The following is a 9,475-nucleotide window of genomic DNA, read 5'->3' as shown; positions in this document are numbered from 1 at the left end:
GAAAAGCCAAATGGAAACCGTTCCAAATATCTTAATGACCCACTCAACACTGTCTCCTAAAGAACTGAAACTCTGCTGTTATCTGTATAAGCTAAGCCATCACATATAAAGAAATCTCAACAAGATAAAAGTGATGAATGCTGCTGTACATAAAAAGACATGCTGAGGGAGTCTTTTTTGATACTAATCTTTCCCCCTCTTCTTCAGGTGGCCTCTGAAATCAGCATAAAAGAGCAATCGCAATTACAGCTTAACCTCTCCCGTTTCTGTGCTCACAGTCACAGTGTGCGGGACGCCACAGCAGAGTCAAAATAACTGGCGTTTCACAACGCTCACGCACTATAAATTCCTCACAAATAACTCTCGGGGCCCCCACAGCGCTAAAGTAATTTCTCCATCTCTCCTGTTGGGGGCTTTCGGGACGGCAGAGGGCTGTGATAATCTCGTAAACAGTAGCTGTGTAGATACGGGCCATCTATTATGACCGGGAACAGTAGCGTAGATAGAAGCATTTATTATCGGAGACAGCAGACGATACATTTTCATTCTGCGATACTACTGCTGACAGACACAGAGTGATCCATCTTCACCGCCCGAGCGCAGAGAGGATGGAGCGACAGATGGGGAGTAAGAGAAGTACAGCAGGAGTGTAAGGAGACTGACAGGACAGAGACAGAGAGGGAAAAATATAGAGGGTGATTAAATTAATGCGCGCGTGGAGAGGCTGAGGATGGAGAGAAGAATTATTATTGGTCTGGCCTGCATTAGATCCTCCTCGGCCCCGTCGAGGTCACAAACAATCAGACACACTGTAAATACTGGAGGCACACAGCGGAGGTTTTCAACTGGTTGATATAATTGACAGGAAACCAGTTCAATGTTGCCTGAGGAGGGAAAATAAATTGGAAGATGGAGTGTTTTTTTTTGTTATTTTTTTTTTTTACCAGGCAGTTGTTTCAATGCTTTTCGTTATATTTTAGTTGAGCTCCGCACTATATCATTCACAGGTGTGGAGACACAGGTGCAGTTGTCTATTATTACATTTGATGTAATTTTCATATTGAAGCTAATGCAATTTTATATTTAGGTTATTGTAGATGACTACATCCGTTTGGCTTTTTGTTATTTCTTTATGTTTTTGTTCGTTGGGCCTTGAGTTCTAAATATATTCTCTATTCTATTCTATTCTATTCAGTCTAAACCTACAGTTTACACAACATATTTCCCTTCAATACCTGCTTATTTGTAGGTAATTTACAAATAAGCAGCTCTAATTCTGTATAAATTAGAGCTCAACAGGCTCTAATTTACATAGAATACATATCAGCACAAAATGGTTTCCTTATTGCTGTCATTTCTACACGATGTGACATAAAATGATTTGCATTGGCTTGGATGCAAAACACTTTTTTTTTATTTATTTTTTTTACTTTTTTTACGCTCATGGCTAAAAAGATGCACCCTGTTATAATTTTGCTATACTTGCCAGTCTGTTTCAACCTGTGGCACAGTGGTTTAAAGTAAACCCAAGACCAAAAGGAATAGCTAAAAATAGAAACAGAAGTTTGGAGGTCGTTAAGGCTTTGAGAAAGCTTTCCCTGAAAGTTTCTGTTAGTCTGGTTGATCTGCTTCAAAGCTCATTTTGATTTGTGTTTTGGCTCATTGTCCCAATTGAACAACCTGCTGGTCTTCAAGTTCCAACCAGCTAGATTTTTCTTCACTCTCAACCTTGCACAGTGCATCAGTGGGATTTTTAGCCCAGAAAATACAGGAAATGTCTTTGGTCCACTTGATGCATTCTGGTGGCAATATAAACATGTTAAAATATTTATTTTATCAACTATAACCTGTGATTTAAGGAGGTAGATCTTCTGAAGTGAGGTAGGACAGTCTTAGGAGCTGAGTTATGTTTGTGCTTGGGACCAGTGGTGAGCTGTGAATGTTTTGATATTTAATATTTTGCTCTATATATCCATGAATGAGCGAAAAGTGGGGTACAGTATGGCTAGGTTGCCAGAGCATCACAGAGAATGTTTTGTACCAGTTTTCATATCATCTGCTGGATGCAACACCATTTTTTAAATTTAGAAGCTCCCATGGTAAGCTAAAAATGTTCTTGGACTATTACACGCCTCAGGCATGCAATTAAACATAGATCTTTTCTCATTTTTAATCACTGAAGTCAGAAATCCTCTCCCCACAGGAAACACACATCCGTGCGAATAAATAGCAGAGACTTTGAGTGTATTGGATTTTGCAAGTTTTTCAAGCCTCTTTCAGGTGTAAAACTGTTGCAGTTCGTTTCAGAAACCAAACATTTCATCTTGACTTTAAGGCAGATGCATGAGATAAATATTTTATCATTTCAGTTAAATCATATCTACATGCCTTGAGACTTTGTGTGATTGCTTTCATTTAGTTTTTGGTTTTACGACCACGATCAAATTTATAAATGCTGATACAAACGGGCATTGTTTCTGAGTGCGCTTTACACATTTCTGACTGAAGACTGTCTGTGGTGCTGCAAGCAGAGACACACATGCAGTTTCACGCAGGATTGAAACAGGTTTCGAGCAGATCAAAAGTCTTAGCAGTGGCATGAATAAGGCTGCAAACCGTGTTATTAAATTCATCTGAAGCATACAATTATAAATCTTATACTTATGTGGCTTATGGACATTTGTTCGGTAGGTGATGGGAAATGTTAAAATTCACCAAATTGTGATTGGTCGTTGGTTTTCATAATCCTGAATTTGACCCTGATTCATCTCTGTAGATATTGTCTTCAAGTAAGCGTCCTGCAGATGTTATGATCTTTCAGCAGCATCCTCTGATCCACCTGTTTGAGAATGTTTAAGTGATTTAACAGGTGGAAAAAAAAATACTGTTTGGAGGCTGAAGCTACATGTTTGCAGCCCAAGAGATTTGAGCTCGTTTCCTCTATCCCAAAAGAGAAACAGTTTATCATATTAATTAGTGAAATTTAGAAAGTGGTGGGTGTTTGTGGTTTCAGAGCCATTGCTTGAGGCGTTAATGTTAAGCAAAGCTGACTGCGACTTGACGCCAACCACGATACTCTAATTTTACTCTCAGGAAGGAAGCTAACTCCTAAAATAGAAAGCCTTTTACAACGCCTTAAACGGGGCCGTTTCCTGGGCAGCGCTAGCCTTGAGTCAGGTGAGTGCTGGCAAATGCTAAACCTTCTATTTATTTCCTGCAGGTTACTGGCATCTAAGCAAACCCGTACTATGAAGGACACGGCTCTCCTGGCAGGGGTTCTGCTGCATCTTCGAAGAAAGAAAAAGAGAGGGTGATTTAACTAAAAACTGAATTAATAAAAAGATAAATAATGGAGAAGTTGGCGAACATGTGATGAAAACAAAGAGAGGATGATGGAACAAATCCAGGTGATATTTTTACTTGTTTCCCCCAATTCTTTTTGTTAGCTCAGAGCTTTGAGTGAAAAAGAGAGCAAGCGGCAACACAGAGAAAGCCGAAGCTTATTATCAGTGTGCAGATGAGAGGAGATGCAATTAAAGAAGAGCCATATGGAGGATCATATGGCCATTTTATAATTAGCACTATTTTAAAATAACACACAAATTTGCCTATATCAAAAGTAGAGAAAGCAAAGTCTGACTCTTAAATAACTTTTTAAGGAGGGAGAATTGAGGAATTTCACACATGGTACTATTTGTTGCCCTAAATTTACACTTATTACCAAACAGAAGCCTAACAAGCAACATACTTCATTTCTTTTTTCTGTATTATTTGGCAGCTTGGTTTCAAGGTGTTGAAACATTGTATTTGGTGAAAAAAAATTCTCAATAGTACAACAACCTGTGAAGGAACATTTTAAGGCTCACAGATGATTGAATAATTTCGGGGGGACCTCATTAGGGTCTTACATCACGTTTCCTTTAATGAAACTGTGCTTCTGTTCGTGCTTGAGAACACTGCTGTGTTATTTTTGCCAAAACCTCAAAGGTGTCCGGTTCTAATGGCTAAACGACAGTCCCAAACCATGACCCAAACCCAGACCATGACTCCTCCACCTCTGTGCTCGACAGCTTATGGTTCAGGTGGGCTGACATATTGTCCTGAAATTGTTTCGTTTGCTGACAAAGGAATAATCAACAAACTCTTTCTATACTTTTTGCATCAAGTTTATGACAGACAGAATATTCCAAGAAAAATTATTGCAATAAATAGTACCTGTACCTGCGCATCCTTTAAAGCATCTTAAAGCTAAAGGAATATTTGTATAAATGAAGCAAAATAACCACAACGTGGCAGAGCATGGAGGAAACTTAAGCAGTGCTTTTGTGCTGCTCTTCATTGAGCTTTTTGTATTTTTGCTGACCACTGCATGACTGGACCTCACTGTTAATGTGATTTAAAATATGCTAACAATCCTAAAAGGTTTGTTCTTTGTCAGTGGAGAGGCATTAACTTTAATTTGTTTGAAAATTACTCTGGTGCGCTTTCCTGATTGATTTGCAGCACCACCTGCTTCTCTAAGGTCACTGCCGATGTCCTTCCTGTTTGAAGTCGTGTTAACGCTCCCCTGAATCCTCCACAGCTCCAAACTGTCAAACCTTATGTGTTTTGGTTTCTTAACTCCTGTAGAAACAACAGGGTCAAACTTTTGCCTTTTACTGAAAGCAGAACCAGACTGAGCTCCCCAAATCGTTTTCTCAAATCATCTCCAATCATTGAAATGTGGTCTTATTTGAATAAAGTTGGTCTGCAATTCTGGTAAATTATCCCTTTTAAAAGACATTCAGAGAATGTAATAAATCAAAGTACGTCAGACACCGGAGTGCAAAAACTGGATCAGAAACAGAGCACCTTTATGAATAGCTACAATCATTTATTCCCCGGAGGGAATGACCTATATGAGGTAGTTTGTTCATTTTTGCTGCATAAACCTAAACATGATTTACTTCCAGCAGTCTGGCTCCTTTGTGCAGCTCAGCTCCTGCATCCTTGTCATCCATAAAAGGTCACTGCTGCACAAAATGCCCGATGCTGGCGACATTTTCACGTAACTGTCTACACACGAGGGGAAACCCTGGAGACAAACCTTACAGCTGTATCCCAAGAAGTAGAAGAAAAAAACAGTAAGGTCATCCCACAGCAGCCATCTTTACAGCTCAGCCTATCAGGTCATTTTTCACCTCTTTTATGTGGCAGCAATCAGCCTGTTTGAATCCCTCTTATGCTCACAACTCTGTCATAAAATTCAAATTAGCCTCATGGCTTAATCAACAAAACGGATTTATCGGTTAAACTATTCAAATTCTAACTGAATGTTTAACAACTGGACTCTTTAGGGAATGGGATGAGACAACTTTTGATTTTTCTGTTACTTATTTATTCATTGCAAAAATAAACAGAAAATTAAAAGTTAGCAAATACTTTGTTAGCGATTCCCAATAAAGTAAATTAAAATACAAGTCAATTACTAGAAAAAAGTGTGTGTGCTGTAAAAAAAAGTTTCTAAAGGCTTAAAAATAAACCTGACAAAACTTCAAAAACATGCCAATATTTTTTGTCAGGAATAATCTACTTGACACAGTGTCAACAATAACAGTTATCAGTATTGTGCTCCTTCAGGCTGGTCCATCCTGGTTTGTTTGGTCAAATCCCGCCTCCGTTTTTACTGAAAGATTTTTGTTTTCTGTCCAGCAGTGAAACACATTTTGGACCAATTCAGTCCAAGAATGATCAACAAACCAAAAAACCGACTTTTGGATAACACCAGAGTTGTGTCTTATTGTTCAGATGGTGAGTTAAAGGATATTTGCCCTCATCTAATCAGTTAGAGTTGGTCTTTTGTGAACATTTAATCTTCTTTGCACATTAAAAGTATTTTGAAAACAAGTATAAAAGCTCTGTCAGATTCATAATTATGACATGATGAACATTCAGGTCAAGGAGTTAATTTTCCATTAAAAGGGAAGAAGGTGATTAATTTTTAGGATGCTGTATTTTGTCTTAATGTAGTAAAGCTTTACTCAGACTAAATAGAAAATTCATTAGGTCAATTCAAAACTATAGTAAGGGAGTCTTTGGAGATGAAAGATAATTTTTTCTGCATTTTTGTGAATTATGGCTGTTGTACCAGAATATTCTAGCAATTGAGTACTCTATCGATTATTGTTACGATTAATCGAGTAATCGGAAATTTACCACAGTGCGCCAAATGATACAAAACAATTTAATGAAGCTTCGAAGCAGGTAAATTTTCCTCGAAGGACTTTAATAATCGAGACACTCGAATAATTTGAGGAATTGTTGCAGCCCTAATGTGAGCGTAGCTTTGACTGTTCATCTCCTGATACAGTTTTCCCACATTTCCTAATACAGATGCTGAGTGTGCAAATATTTAAGTTGCTCTTAAAACATCAAATGCACAGTCAAGTTATATACGTCATGGATGCAAAGAGCTGATTCACAGCCAGGTCTATAACTTTGTCAGATAGACCTCATAAAACTGAAATCTGGACATGGGTAAAGGCTTAAAAATAAGAAAAAGGTGCATTTTATAGGAGGAAAAGTATGATTATGTGACGGGTTCATTTGAAGTTCATTTCATTTTGTCCTAATAAAAGTATGTTTGTAAACTATTTGCCCTCCGGGGGCCAAATAAAGTAGATTCAAGTGTATTGACACAACATTAAAGCCGTTGAACAGCCGTGTTGGAATAGTAATGTGTTGTCCTGCTGATGGAACATCAGGCAGCCGCTGGAGCTGCAGCAGAGCCTCAGGCTTAGAAACATACAGGACGGAGTGGTGTGTGTGTGTGTGTCTGTGTTTCTCTGCTGGCTGGTTTTGTCTTTCTGTAATCATGTCTGCTGGTAGCATGTGTGTGTATGTGTGTGTGAATGTCTGTACATGTGCATGGGAGACAGATTGCTTGTGAGCGATGAAAAAAAACATATAAGAAGCAATTTTGGCGTGGAGGCAACAAAGGGATGAAACCTCTGGTATATATTGGAGAAACACTCAGACAGGAGAAAGAAGAGAGAAGAAACCCCTGCCACTGTAAAACCTGCACAATCCTGCCTCATTTTTTTTCCCACATATAAGAAACTATTCTGATCTAAGTGTACTTAAAGTTAATAATGCATCACTGGAGCATTGTGTGCAAGGAACGGTATTTCAACAAACTGAAGTATGTTTCTCAGTTGTGGTTTGAACTGTTCTAAGTTAAGATCACAAATCAGCAGCAAACAATAATTTGAGCATTTGGGAGTAATAAAAACAAGTAATGATCAACACAAGTAGCTGGGAACATTAGAAAAGTGATTTTTGGAGTGTCTAGAAGAGTGCAAGCATATAAAAAACGCCCTCAGATTATTGTCTGAGGAACCCAAGTTTCTAACTTCAAACATCAGAAGAAGGAAACTCTTCAGAGCTATTTGGTAAATCACACTTTGGTCAAAACCAGAACAGGAGTAAACAAGCATTGTTTGTATTGGAAAGCATTTTGCACTGAATGTCGGGATTTACGGACTCTTTATTCACATTTTCAACACTGCAAAGTGACTAATCCACAACTTTTTAACAAGTTTCGAAAAGCAGCAACAAAACAGAGACTGAGGAAGTGTGTGACCAAGTAACTCTGAGGCTGTTCAACTCCAACACTGAAGAAGATGAGTTTAGTGGTGTGAACAAAATCAACTCCTCTGCCTGGAGTCTAACCGAAAACAAAATGCACCGCTCCCCGTCAGAAGCAACAAAATCAGAGCCAGTAGGAGGGTCTTAGTGCTGTCCGTTATGGTTGTGTATATGCTTCTCAATATGCCAAAGGTGGGGAAACAATTCGGCATTAGAGAAAAACTGATTATCTGCCGTTATTAGTAGCCCTGCTATCTAGCCTGTGCGTTCACATCAGGCTCTGTTGTGAAGAAGTAGCTGTAGCAAGCAAGAAAACGAGAAAAAGGTTCAGATGTAGCTGCTAAAGAAACACAGGAAATGAAGCCAAAGGAAATATTGAAAACTTGAACTTGTGGAATATATTCATGGTATTTCTCAGAAAGCTCATGTTTAACAAAACAAACAACATAATTATTCATAATATTTTTAACAACTCCACACAATAAATTTAGATTTGTTCTTTTTTTTTTATAATTGCAGATTTTAGTTCAGTATATTATTAAATAAAAACCAAACTGTCATTCTCAGTCATAAACTCTGTCAAATCTGCTGTGATTTGAAAGTCTTTGTTTGCTGTGACACAAACACACTTTGTTGTGATGTGATCCAATCCTGGAACAAACGAACCCTAGAAACATCAACTTGATGCTGCGATGGCTGCCTTTGTACTGAACATGAAAGGAAGCTAAATAAATAACGTCTGTTTCAAAGCCAATACTTGCATTTAACCCGAAGCAGAAAAAAAACAAAAAAACATGTCTACTTATAAAATTACCATGAAAATGTTCATATACTTCAAATTAGGTCAATTTTGGTATTTAAAGAAATACCATTTCACTTATTTAATCACAGAATTTATTTTTAAGAATTTGTGCTCCTAATTAATTTTTTGTAGTTTATTGAAAGAGACATAAAATCTCAATGATTTACTAAATGGTTTTAATTCTTGTATTTTGCATCTTTGCCTTTATTCCCTTGGCTGCATGTTTAAAATTACTTAATAATTAGGGCAATCTGAAGAACAAGAGAAACTTGGTATCAGCAGTGCAGCTCCTTTACTTGAGTCTTCTCTCTGTCTCTGAGCCCTTTGATTGTTTTTCATTTTCTCCGTCCCACCACGTGTTTCTAAAATATGTATCTCTTGATCACATGTGACATTATGGAATAGGTTTGTCTGAGGCAGGTAATGATTTTTTATGTTTTTTTGCTCTTCTTTCAGCGGTGAGAGGAATCGCAGTTGTACCGGTTTTTTCGGGCCATTTATTACCCTGCCAGCTCGCCACTCAACTGTCTGAGTGAATGCAATCTGTCCTGATTCACACAATTACCCCGAGATAGAGAGCGGAAAAGAAATATCTCTTACAGTAGTATTGTGGGTCAGAAAGAGTTTAGGGAAGCACACGGTGAAAGATAAAGAGAGCAGTCACACCAGAGCGTTGTCACAGCAACCAAGAAGTTTGGATCTGCACAAGAACTGGTCCTCCAAAACTGAGCTGACTTCTGGTCTCACCGGACACTTTATTAGATACACGTTGCTAATATCAAGTCGGACTTCATTTTCAAAAAGATCCTAATCAGGCACTCATAAAACAAGGTGTGCTCAGCGACAGCATCAATGGTGCAAATTTTCTCAGCTGCAAATGGATCATTTTAAACATCCAAAAGGTGCTCCGAGATCGAGAGCTGGTCATGGTGGATGTCAACGGAGTGGAGTTAAACTCATTAAGATGTTCAACAAACCAGTTTGAGGTGATCAGGCTGCATGACCTCGCACTTCACCCTGCTGCAGAAAATTAATGCGCTATGTTAA

This window comes from Gambusia affinis, linkage group LG05 (assembly GCF_019740435.1).
Source record: "Gambusia affinis linkage group LG05, SWU_Gaff_1.0, whole genome shotgun sequence".
NCBI classification, from domain to species: Eukaryota; Metazoa; Chordata; class Actinopteri; order Cyprinodontiformes; family Poeciliidae; genus Gambusia; species Gambusia affinis.
Note: the sequence above shows the minus strand (reverse complement) of the source record.